General features: G+C 47.7%; 1 long non-coding RNA gene across 1 annotated transcript; it reads left to right on the top strand.

The window, feature by feature from the left end:
• The first annotated feature begins 4,744 nt into the window (after window positions 1-4,744).
• Window positions 4,745-9,063, top strand: LOC142923023 (uncharacterized). The gene is made up of 3 exons (XR_012940478.1): window positions 4,745-4,818; window positions 7,273-7,365; window positions 8,233-9,063. It is a non-coding gene; the product is annotated as an uncharacterized LOC142923023 (long non-coding RNA).
• Window positions 9,064-9,835: the final 772 nt, after the last annotated feature.

Raw genomic sequence — 9,835 nt, 5'->3', positions numbered from 1 at the left:
GGTGAAGTCTTTCCATACTGGATAAGTCGTGGAGATTGCTTGACCATACTCCATCATGCTTGTCAACGTGGGTTGATGACGAGAAGGCTCAAGGCCAGTTTGCTTGATGGTAACTATGACTGAGAATCAAACTAAAGTGGTCTGATTCATATTGCAATGGCCAACCATTGTGCCACCGTTACACTCGTATGCATAAGCTAACAAGGAAAAAAAACTATACCATTTTTTGTTACTGTGAATAAAATGACAAAATAACATTGCCACTTTGGTCAACTCGTCGTCTTGAAATTACGGAATGTACAAATCTAAAGTCTTAGGTATAATGGAAAGAAGGGTTTTGCTAATTGGGCGATCTCAGAATGGGTAGCAGGTGGCAATCCTAATCAAATGCCATTTTTCATATTTCGTGTGTTTAGGTCTGTTGTAGACAAAAAACGGCCTGCGATGAAACATGTCCTCTATTCCGACATGTGTAAAGAAGCTCATTCGCAGGGTACATTTTCATGTAGATTTATTTCGCGATAACATATTTACAGGCGAGAGTACGACTCACACGTTTCACAAGGCTATAACTACCGCAGTCCTGGTGGTTTCTAATAGAGTAATATCGAACAGTCTTTGTTGATGGTTTCTCCCATGTAGATCTCCAACAGTCGGCCCCGATGTCGTCCACCTGCAGTTGTTCTTCAGTCCCCAAGGAATCAACCCATTCGCGGGCCTCGCTCCCCCTTATATACCCCTACGGCCACGCCCTGGTAACTTCCAGCACTTGCCCCCGGTAGATTCTATCAGCAAACTCTATCGTCATCTACTTCCCTTCTCTTCGATGGCAAAGGTTATAGTGGTGTCAGTGTTGATGGGTGGAGACAGGTACAGGGTACTTTACGGGGGAAGGTTCGTAAAAGTCGTACTCCTGCGTTGTAAATACTTTATCGTGAAATAAATCATCAAGAAATTGGAACCTGCAAAGGAGCTTCTTTACACATGTGAGTGTAAGCCTGAGTACAATCTCACGTGTTGTTGCTGTAGAGTATTTTCATTTTACCAGTGGGTCAATGAGATAAGGGGATGGTGATTAAGGTAGTGAGTGATAGGATGGGTGGGTCATTCTTGAGAGCATGAAAAAGTGCGTGAGTGAGGTTGACACAGTGAATGATCAGGTGATTGTGTGAATGATCAGGTAAATATATGACTCATGAGGAGGGAGAGGGAGCATTTATGTAAGTCATAGAGTAAGGGAAGTGGGTGAGTTCATAATGGAGTGAGTGAGTACCAGTTAATTTAGTTGAACAAGGCGAGAACTAAAGCGACCAGGATGAGTCTCATTTGCAAGAGAGACCTGGATCACCCAAATGACCAAAGCTAAATAAACACACAGAGTTACAGTAATGAAAGCAAATATAAATAATACAAAACAACTGATGCGTCACATGGGAAATCGACGTAATGGAGTTAAGGGATGATAGAATATGTGAGTAAGGTGCGACACGGGTGTCCTCTGGCCCTTTCACGACTTAACATTTTTTTTGACTACGTAGTTTGAGACGATTTCCATGGATGTACCAGTAGAATCTATATCTCGTATAGATATAATGGGAGGCTGATCGATGCCCCAGTCCGGTCATGGTATGGCTCTCTATTGTTAAACCATATTATGAATGCGGATGATCTGGTGATTACTTCCCACTCTAAGGAGAAGTTGGAGACACTACAGCTAAACATGGAGCATTATCCTAAATTATGGGCTGTTACCATCAGCCTCACAAAAACAAATCACCTCCCTGGGTATTTTACATCATCAAAATGCTCCCCTCCCTCAATTCCCCATGTATTTTGGGGCAGTTGTGGAGAGAGTGGAGATATTTCCGTACTTGGGCAGTGTGCTGATGACCAACTCTGTTTCAGTAGCCGAGGTCTCACTTCGAATCATTCGAGCGGCATTCGATTTTCATCAGCTGCTGAATACTGTGTGGAAGCTACCTGGCATGTCACTCCATACAAACCTTCATGTCTTCTGGACCGCAGTTATGCCCTCCCGTATCTCTCTCGAAAGGAACATCTGCACTGGTGTGAAACATTTTGGTCAGCCCACGATCTATCCAGGGTTTAACCAGACTGGACTTTGTGAGGAGCTCAGATTCCTGGAATATCTGGACAAATGCCCATCTGTGGGCTCCTCCAGAAAGCGAGGCTGCGTTGGTTGTGTCATGCAGTCCGTATGCACAGTCACGGCATCCCCAAGCAGCTTCAATTTGGCTGGATAGATGGTGCTAAATGGGCGTGGTACGGGCTAGAGAAGAGATGGACTGATGTGGTACAGAAGGATGTGGAGCTGATTGGACTTATTGATGACTGGTATCAGCAGTGTCACGATCGGCTTCTGTGGAGGAGGTTCATGAAAAGCGCTGCTGGGGAGGTGGAGGCAGTCGCCCTCCAGCAACAGCATAGGGCAGAGTAGCAAGGCTCAAAACAACGAGCAGAGCGCCAAACAACTGACACAAATAAAGTTGGCACAGTGGGGAGCACGGCTGTTGCATCTGCCGATCATTTTCCTTAGTCAATCCATGGCACCTGCGTCTATTTACATGACCTCCTGCCAGCCAGCCTTCGACACTTCACGTGGCCTCAAAATGCACCGAGCATGGCACAAGTGCTGTGGTGACACTCTTTGGTTCTATTGGATAAAGTCACGTAGGTAAAAAATAAAATAACAAAAAATCACGACGTTTCGGCCACAACACAAGCGGCCTTCATCAGGTGAAGGGACGAGACTGTCTGGAGGACAGCGAAAGCTTTAAATCTGCTGTGGTGATGTCACCGCCACTTAGGGGTGAACGACGGTTGTTCCGTTGTTGTGCGTGTGTGCACGGACGTATGTACGCCTGTGAGTCTCGTGTATGGAGAGATAAAGAGAGGCAGCCGTGCGTTGTGCTGGCCCGTGTGCCATTCTGAGCTTCATAGGCGCTGCTCACTAACAGCGCTTGCCCCAACATTCTGGTAAGGCTATACGGCGAATGATTGTCGCTGTTGTGTGTGTGTATGGACGTTCACCCCCCTCCCACCGCCCCCGTGTGTGCAGTTTTAGGGACTCATTACGCCCCCTCCCGACAAGCAGACCAGCATCCGAACTAAAGGTAAGTGACAATAAAAACAGATTTTTTTTTCCATTTAAGTAACTTTATGTTTTGCTCACAATACAGTATTTATTACATTGTTGCATGCAAATGTACGATATTTTGTCTTACATATGACTTTGACAATGTTTCCATGTTTTGCTGAACCGTGATAACATCTTAAAAAACTTACAGAATGTGGATTTAAATACAGTACACTATTGTATTCAGACTTATGAACCGTTCGACTTACGGACAGTTCTCAGGAATGGAACCGATAAGTTGTATTATTCGCTAACAGCACCTTCCATTGGTATGGTTGACTACATACGATGCAAAGAAAGTTAAATATAGATACATATATATTGTACAGCACTTTCCCCAATAGTATGTTGATGTTCTATGGGGTATGTTTGTCTTTCTGAGTAATGTTTTAATTGGGGCGGTGTCATTTTCACAATTTCCCCAATGTTTTTACATTGGCCGACTTGCGCGTCAGCAATTTTCGCACCCAATGGATAAATCTCTTCTTCTTCTTCTTGGGTTTGGTGGTGGCAGAAGTGGTGGTGGAAGCTGTGGCAGCGGCGGTGGAAGGGGCATCGGTGGCATCATGGTACATTTGAGACACGGCGCATTTCAATTCTTTCAGCTGGCTACTGAGATGAAGGTTCTCTTCATGCAGCCTCTCTTCCCCATGCCACATGTCCTCGTGACGCACCAGCTTCCCGCGTAGCCTAAACTGTTCCTGGCCTCTCTGCGGATCCAGGAAGTTCAACTCCGTCAGGTGGGCATGCAGCGACCTCCGGAGATCTTTGTTTTCACAGCGCAGCGACATTTGCCGCTGTGCTGCATTGCAGTCTCGGAGAAAATCCGCATGGAGAGACTTGCTCTCCCTGCAAGGCACTCTCGTGGACTCCAGCTCCAACTGGCACTCTTTAAGCTGTTGAACCAGGCTCCTGTTCTCTCTCTGGAGAGTCTCTCGGTTCTCCATCAACTCCTCCTGCTGCTGCTGTAGCTCCAGACGGAGCATCTTGTTCTTCTGACAGAGCTCCACATTCTGCAGGCTCATCCTCTCCGTAGACAGCGTCGTGACCTCATGGTCAAAGTCTGAAATGGATAGCGTAAAAAGAAGATAAATGAAGATCCCCATCCCAAGCATGGCCAAGACCAGAACGTCAACGATCAGCAGCACCATGCTCAGCTCGTGTTGACGGCACGCGGGACGGAAGGAAGTGTGAGACGCGTCACGAAGGGGCGTGTTATTTATACAAACGTCATTATCCGGATGTGACGTACGCTATGACGTAACAGCCATCCCTGCCCACTTATTGGCAATCATTGCCCACCACGTGACTCTACGGCCCTGCCCCTAACCGCGCAGCTCCTCCCCCATACTCTTCTTCCGCCTTCCCCACGTGACGCGAATCGAGCCAATCACGCGAGAGGCGGCGCGCGGTAGGCCCCGCGACCGCTTCCCGCCATTCTTGCAATGGGCAGCGGGGCCGCGCAGGGGGGGGGGCGGTGGGGGCGGGGCTGAGTTCACTCCACGTCGCGAGCGGGAGGAGGAGGGACGAGGGGGAGGGGCCAGGAGGGACGAGGGGGAGGGGCCAGGAGCGGGAGGGGGGGAGCCGTGGAGCCGCTCTTGGACCGCGAGGCCTCCCCCTGGCCCCGCGGCGCCACGCGGAGACCGCGACAGCAGCAGGAGGTGGTGGTGGTGGTGGTGTTTGTGGTTGTAGGCACGGGAGAGGTGGTGGTGGTGTTTGTGGTTGTAGGCACGGGAGAGGTGGTGGTGGTGTTTGTGTTTGTAGGCACGGGAGAGGTGGTGGTGGTGTTTGTGGTTGTAGGCACGGGAGAGGTGGTGGTGGTGTTTGTGGTTGTAGGCACGGGAGAGGTGGTGGTGGTGTTTGTGGTTGTAGGCACGGGAGAGGTGGTGGTGGTGGTGTTTGTGGTTGTAGGCACGGGAGAGGTGGTGGTGGTGTTTGTGGTTGTAGGCACGGGAGAGGTGGTCACGGACAGGCGGTGAGTGCCGGGTGATGGAGGGGGGGTGAGGGAGTGGATTGCAGGGTGAGTGAGTTAATGAGGAGAATTAATAGGTGAGGAGGGTGAGTGAGTTGAAGGGTGAGGTGAGTGAGTGGGTGAGTGGTGAGTTCACGACAGGGAGATTGGGGCTGAGTGAGTGAACGCAGCGCACGGTAAAGATCCCCTGAGAGCATTCGCAAGAGTTGGACATTGAGTGCCGCTGTCAGGGTCCACACGCAAATTACTCACTTGGCATGATATACAAATTAACCATTGTAAACGATAACTTTAAAAAAGTCCGCTATTTGTCAGAACTAATGCGATGTGCGTTTACCATATTTGTAGCACGTTATAACCAACGTCAACATCGTAATTTAGAGTAACCATTAGTCCATACGTGTCACTTGCTAATAGTCCCCGGGTCAATCACAACTTTGCCGTGCGTGCAGGCTTTGTCTCTGGCTGCTCGCTAGGGCTGCGATGCCTTTCCATGCCACAAGATGACGTTCATTGCTCCTTCCACACCGCGACAATATTTACTGCAGTGTTCTATAACGCGGTAGTTGCGTTGCTGAATAACACCGCGTTGTGTAAACTCCCTCGTTACAATGACTAATACAGGGTAAAGCACAGTCCGTGATAACAGTGTGAGATGCGTGTGTCGGCTGAACAAAGACTGAGGCGCGTGGGGAGCATCAGGAAGCATCCAGCAGCATCCCAATGCCTTGTGTGACGCTGTGCCCAGGCAGCCGTACAACCGCACATTCCTACTCGCGCGACGTGGTTCTGTTGACTCAATCGCGTTATATCCACTTAGCATCCGTGTCATAAAACGTGTTCCCTAATACATTCATCGTGCTATATCCAATTGGCGTTATGAAAACACGCGTTGAGGCAGAACGAACTCTATAAACTATTTTTATTTTACCAGGTGAGACCCACTGAGCTATGTGGCTGTTTTCCAGAAGCGACCTGTCCACAAATGATAGATCAGCTAAATGGCTAATCACGTTAGAAATGTGTAGCACCAGCCACAAATACTCTAGACATGGATCCCCTTTGACAGGGTCAGTGTCTACTTAGATTCACTCACTCCGCCTATTGTCATGCGGCGTGTGCAGCTGCGTTGTGACACTTGGTAGAGTGCTGCCTTTGAGGCAGAGAGCTTTACAACCGTGTGCAGTGGTTAATTTGCTTAACAGCTTTACACCGAACTCCTTGCTTGTGGTAAAACATGTTTGCGACTTTGCTGATCGAGAACTATGCAGATTTAGATTTATAGTAACATGTACTTGGTGTGAGATGAACTTCCAAATAATTTCCTTTGCTCAACATCTTGCAATTAATGTCTTTTTAAATGGTCAGCTTAAGTGATTCCGTGATGTTTATGTAACTTTACTATTAAGATAACCTATGGAGCACAATTATTTCAGTATTATTTTTCATAAGTAAACTTTAAACTGAACCCATATGTGATATTATATTGATTGATTATTTTATTTTTTAATGTAGTCTACATGCTCTTCTGGGGATATTACCCCACATTTACCATTCATTGATGTTCCCTTTGACATTGGTAATTGGCATTGTCACACCATAGTAATTCATGGGCAATTATGTAATTCGCTCTGTCTATCTCTCTCTGCATCTGTCTGTGTGGGTGTCTCTCTCTGCCGGTGTGTTTTTCTTTGTATGCGTCTTTCGTGTGTCTCTTTGTGTATGCCTCTCTCTGTGTGTGGATGTCTCTCGGTGTCTGTGTCTCTCTTTCCTTTTCCACGATGTGGTGTTGTATTTACATGCAAATTCTACCTCTAGCCCCGCCCACTTACTCTTGGGCTGAGCTTATCTCAAGCCAATATAACTTCGTGTTTCAGCAGCTTTCTCGCTATATTTTTTTACCTGATGATGGTTGCTTGTGTTGCGATCGAAACGTCGTGATCTATTATTTTTTCTACCTACGTGACTTTACCGAAAGAACCAAAGAGTATTGTGATTGTAATTTTGATTGTGATTGTTGTGGTGGAGGTGGTGATATTGATGGTGGTGTTAACGATAGCGGTGATTTTGGTGGTTGTAATGGTGGTATTGATGGTGGTAATGGTGGTTGACTATTACCCCTCTCGTGTCCTTCCACCACCAGGTTTAAGAATCTGCTGGTGTCTGTGCTGGAGGTGGACGTCGGATATCTGTGCAGTCTGGAGTGGTGGACAATAGACTTCTGCAGCTCAACCAGGTGGACGCACTGGGCAGGGAGCAAGATGGTGGTGGCCTTAGAGACCCACTTACTCCCACAGAGAGCCATAGACTCACTCACAGAGTGCACTCACACAGAGAGCCAAAGTCTCACTGACACAGAGCCATAGGCTCACTCACATGGAGACACATAGACTCACTCACACAGAGAACCATTGATTAACTCATTGTTTTTTTCGGTAAAGTCACATATGTAGAAATACCATAAAATTATATTAAAATAAATCAAGCACGACGTTTCGACCGCAACACAAGCGATCTTCATCAGGTGTAAAAACAAATGGCACATAAGGTGACATCAACGCAACACATAGAGAGTGTTAAACTGCACGGAGGTAAATACAACAAGAAGATGAGAGACGAGAATTCAAAAAACCTAAGAAAATTTTACGTGATGCAATACCAGTCGGCCAACGACACAGTTAGACACTTGCCTGGCAGACCACGAATTTCAGAAGAGTGTTAAATTTCGTGTTCATCCTCTGGGTTGAACATACCAGCATAGACAGAGTGAACAAATACGAGGTATAAGATAGCAGAAATACATATACAGGGACACAAGAGGTAAGAAGAGGAAAGATGGACAGAGAAGCAAGAAAAAAGGGGCCGGATGGATGAACAGACAGAGGCTTAAAATAAGTAGCAGAGGTGGGGGGAGGGGCCGAAGAAAGCAAGGGGCACCCCACCCCACCCCACCCACCCCACCCACCCCACCCCACCCACCCCACCCCACCCACCCCACCCCACCCCTCCCACCCCTCCCACCGATCCTCCCCCCAACCCTCCCCTCAACGCTCCTTTCACTCCTCCCGTCACCCCTCCACCCCTCTCCTTTCTGCTGCGTAAGGGCCAGAGGCTGAGAGCACAGCAGAGGAGGCTACACGGGGAACTGGGCCGCGTCAGGGGCGAGAGACGCGGGGCGACTCGACACTTCACAGCGGCCTTCATAGATGTGTACTGCTTCATTCATAGGAGCTCAATAACAGCACTTGCCCCACCAGTCTGTGGAGCTCCATGGGGGATGTTTGTGTCGGAGCTCGTGCTGTAGGCATAGACGACGCGCGACCGTGGATCCTCTATAGGGAGCGCTCGTCTGCTGTGGGTCGCATGGAGCTGCACGAGCGGACACCGCCGCAGCGATTCCCATACCGAGTCACGAGATAGGCGCTGGGAAACAATTGCGCTGAAGTGTGTTGCTGGGTGGATGAAGCGAGCACCACCATGGTGTGCTTGCCTTGTATGGTCAGTCGTGTGACTGATTATTATAATATATTAATTCACACCTGTGCACCGTGTCATGGCAGTTTCTCTGTTTTCCTTCATTGCATTTTTATTTCAGAAATATTTCACCTGCAAAATAGATTGAGTTTGAATATCTCATGCGAAAGGGTGCCCAGGGCATGTGGGGTCGTCCAATTGCACAGTGTTTAGCGCACATCACTACACACCCATGGACTAAATCCAGAGGCGAGTGACAAATGAATCAGTTCTGCCCCCCTCGCTTCACCAACCCGCACTAGTCGGCGTGGTGAAATATGGTAAAAAATCAACACGACCGACAGGGCATAGGGTGTCCATTATCCAGAAGGGCTTTACTTTATTATCACATCCACATCTAATTGTGGATTTGGTTATTTTTCTTTAGTTATCTTTGTTGTATAAATACAACTTGACAAGATGTGTACTGCTTCATTCTGGTACATTTACTGTTTTTCAGTGCATTTCAGCACTGGGTGTGTTTGTTGGATTTATTGTTTGTCGATTTTTCATTGAACTGACAAATGGTGTAACCTGGTCCCTTGGGTACCCAGGCCTTCCTATAGTATAACTCCAGGAATCGGCAGATTTTTATTTTATTGTACCAAGTAAGGACCACTGAGCTATATAGCTATTTTTCAAAAGCAACCTGGCCACAAATCATAGCTCAACGAAGTGGCTTATCACGTGGAAATTTGTAGCAGCCAAATACTGTAAACGCATATTTCTAAATGTGGAGGGAAAAAAACTCGAGGATCCAGAGAAAAACCCACGCCACCACGGGGAGAATATGCAAACTCCAAATATCCAGGCGTTGGGGTTGGAATCGAACCCACGACCTCCTGCATTCCAGGTGAAGGGGATAACTTGTTGCCACCACTGAGCCCCTTGTTAATCTGATGTGGTATACTGGTACAGCACCTGGTGGCCTCGGTCACTTTACTGACCTTTGCACCATTGTGTAGTCGGTTCAATTGAGTCGCAGACATACTCTTTGGAGGCAACAAATTTATTTATACCAACACGAAGGGGTAACTTCCCTTTTACCAGATAACAACCTATGGTGGTGAACCACCAGGCTATCTGCACTAACACTCTGGGATAGCTACAACGAGCAGGACTCCAGCTTGAGTCCTGCCCATGTGTTGGTGACTCTTCACGGACGTTGAATGTAGATCTTTCAGAAGACAACA

This window comes from Petromyzon marinus, unplaced genomic scaffold, assembly GCF_048934315.1.
Source record: "Petromyzon marinus isolate PM22_M1 ecotype Great Lakes invasive population unplaced genomic scaffold, UKy_Petmar_22M1.pri1.0 PM_Scaffold_25, whole genome shotgun sequence".
Taxonomy (NCBI): Eukaryota; Metazoa; Chordata; class Hyperoartia; order Petromyzontiformes; family Petromyzontidae; genus Petromyzon; species Petromyzon marinus.
Note: the sequence above shows the minus strand (reverse complement) of the source record. Positions and strands in the feature narration are given on the sequence as shown.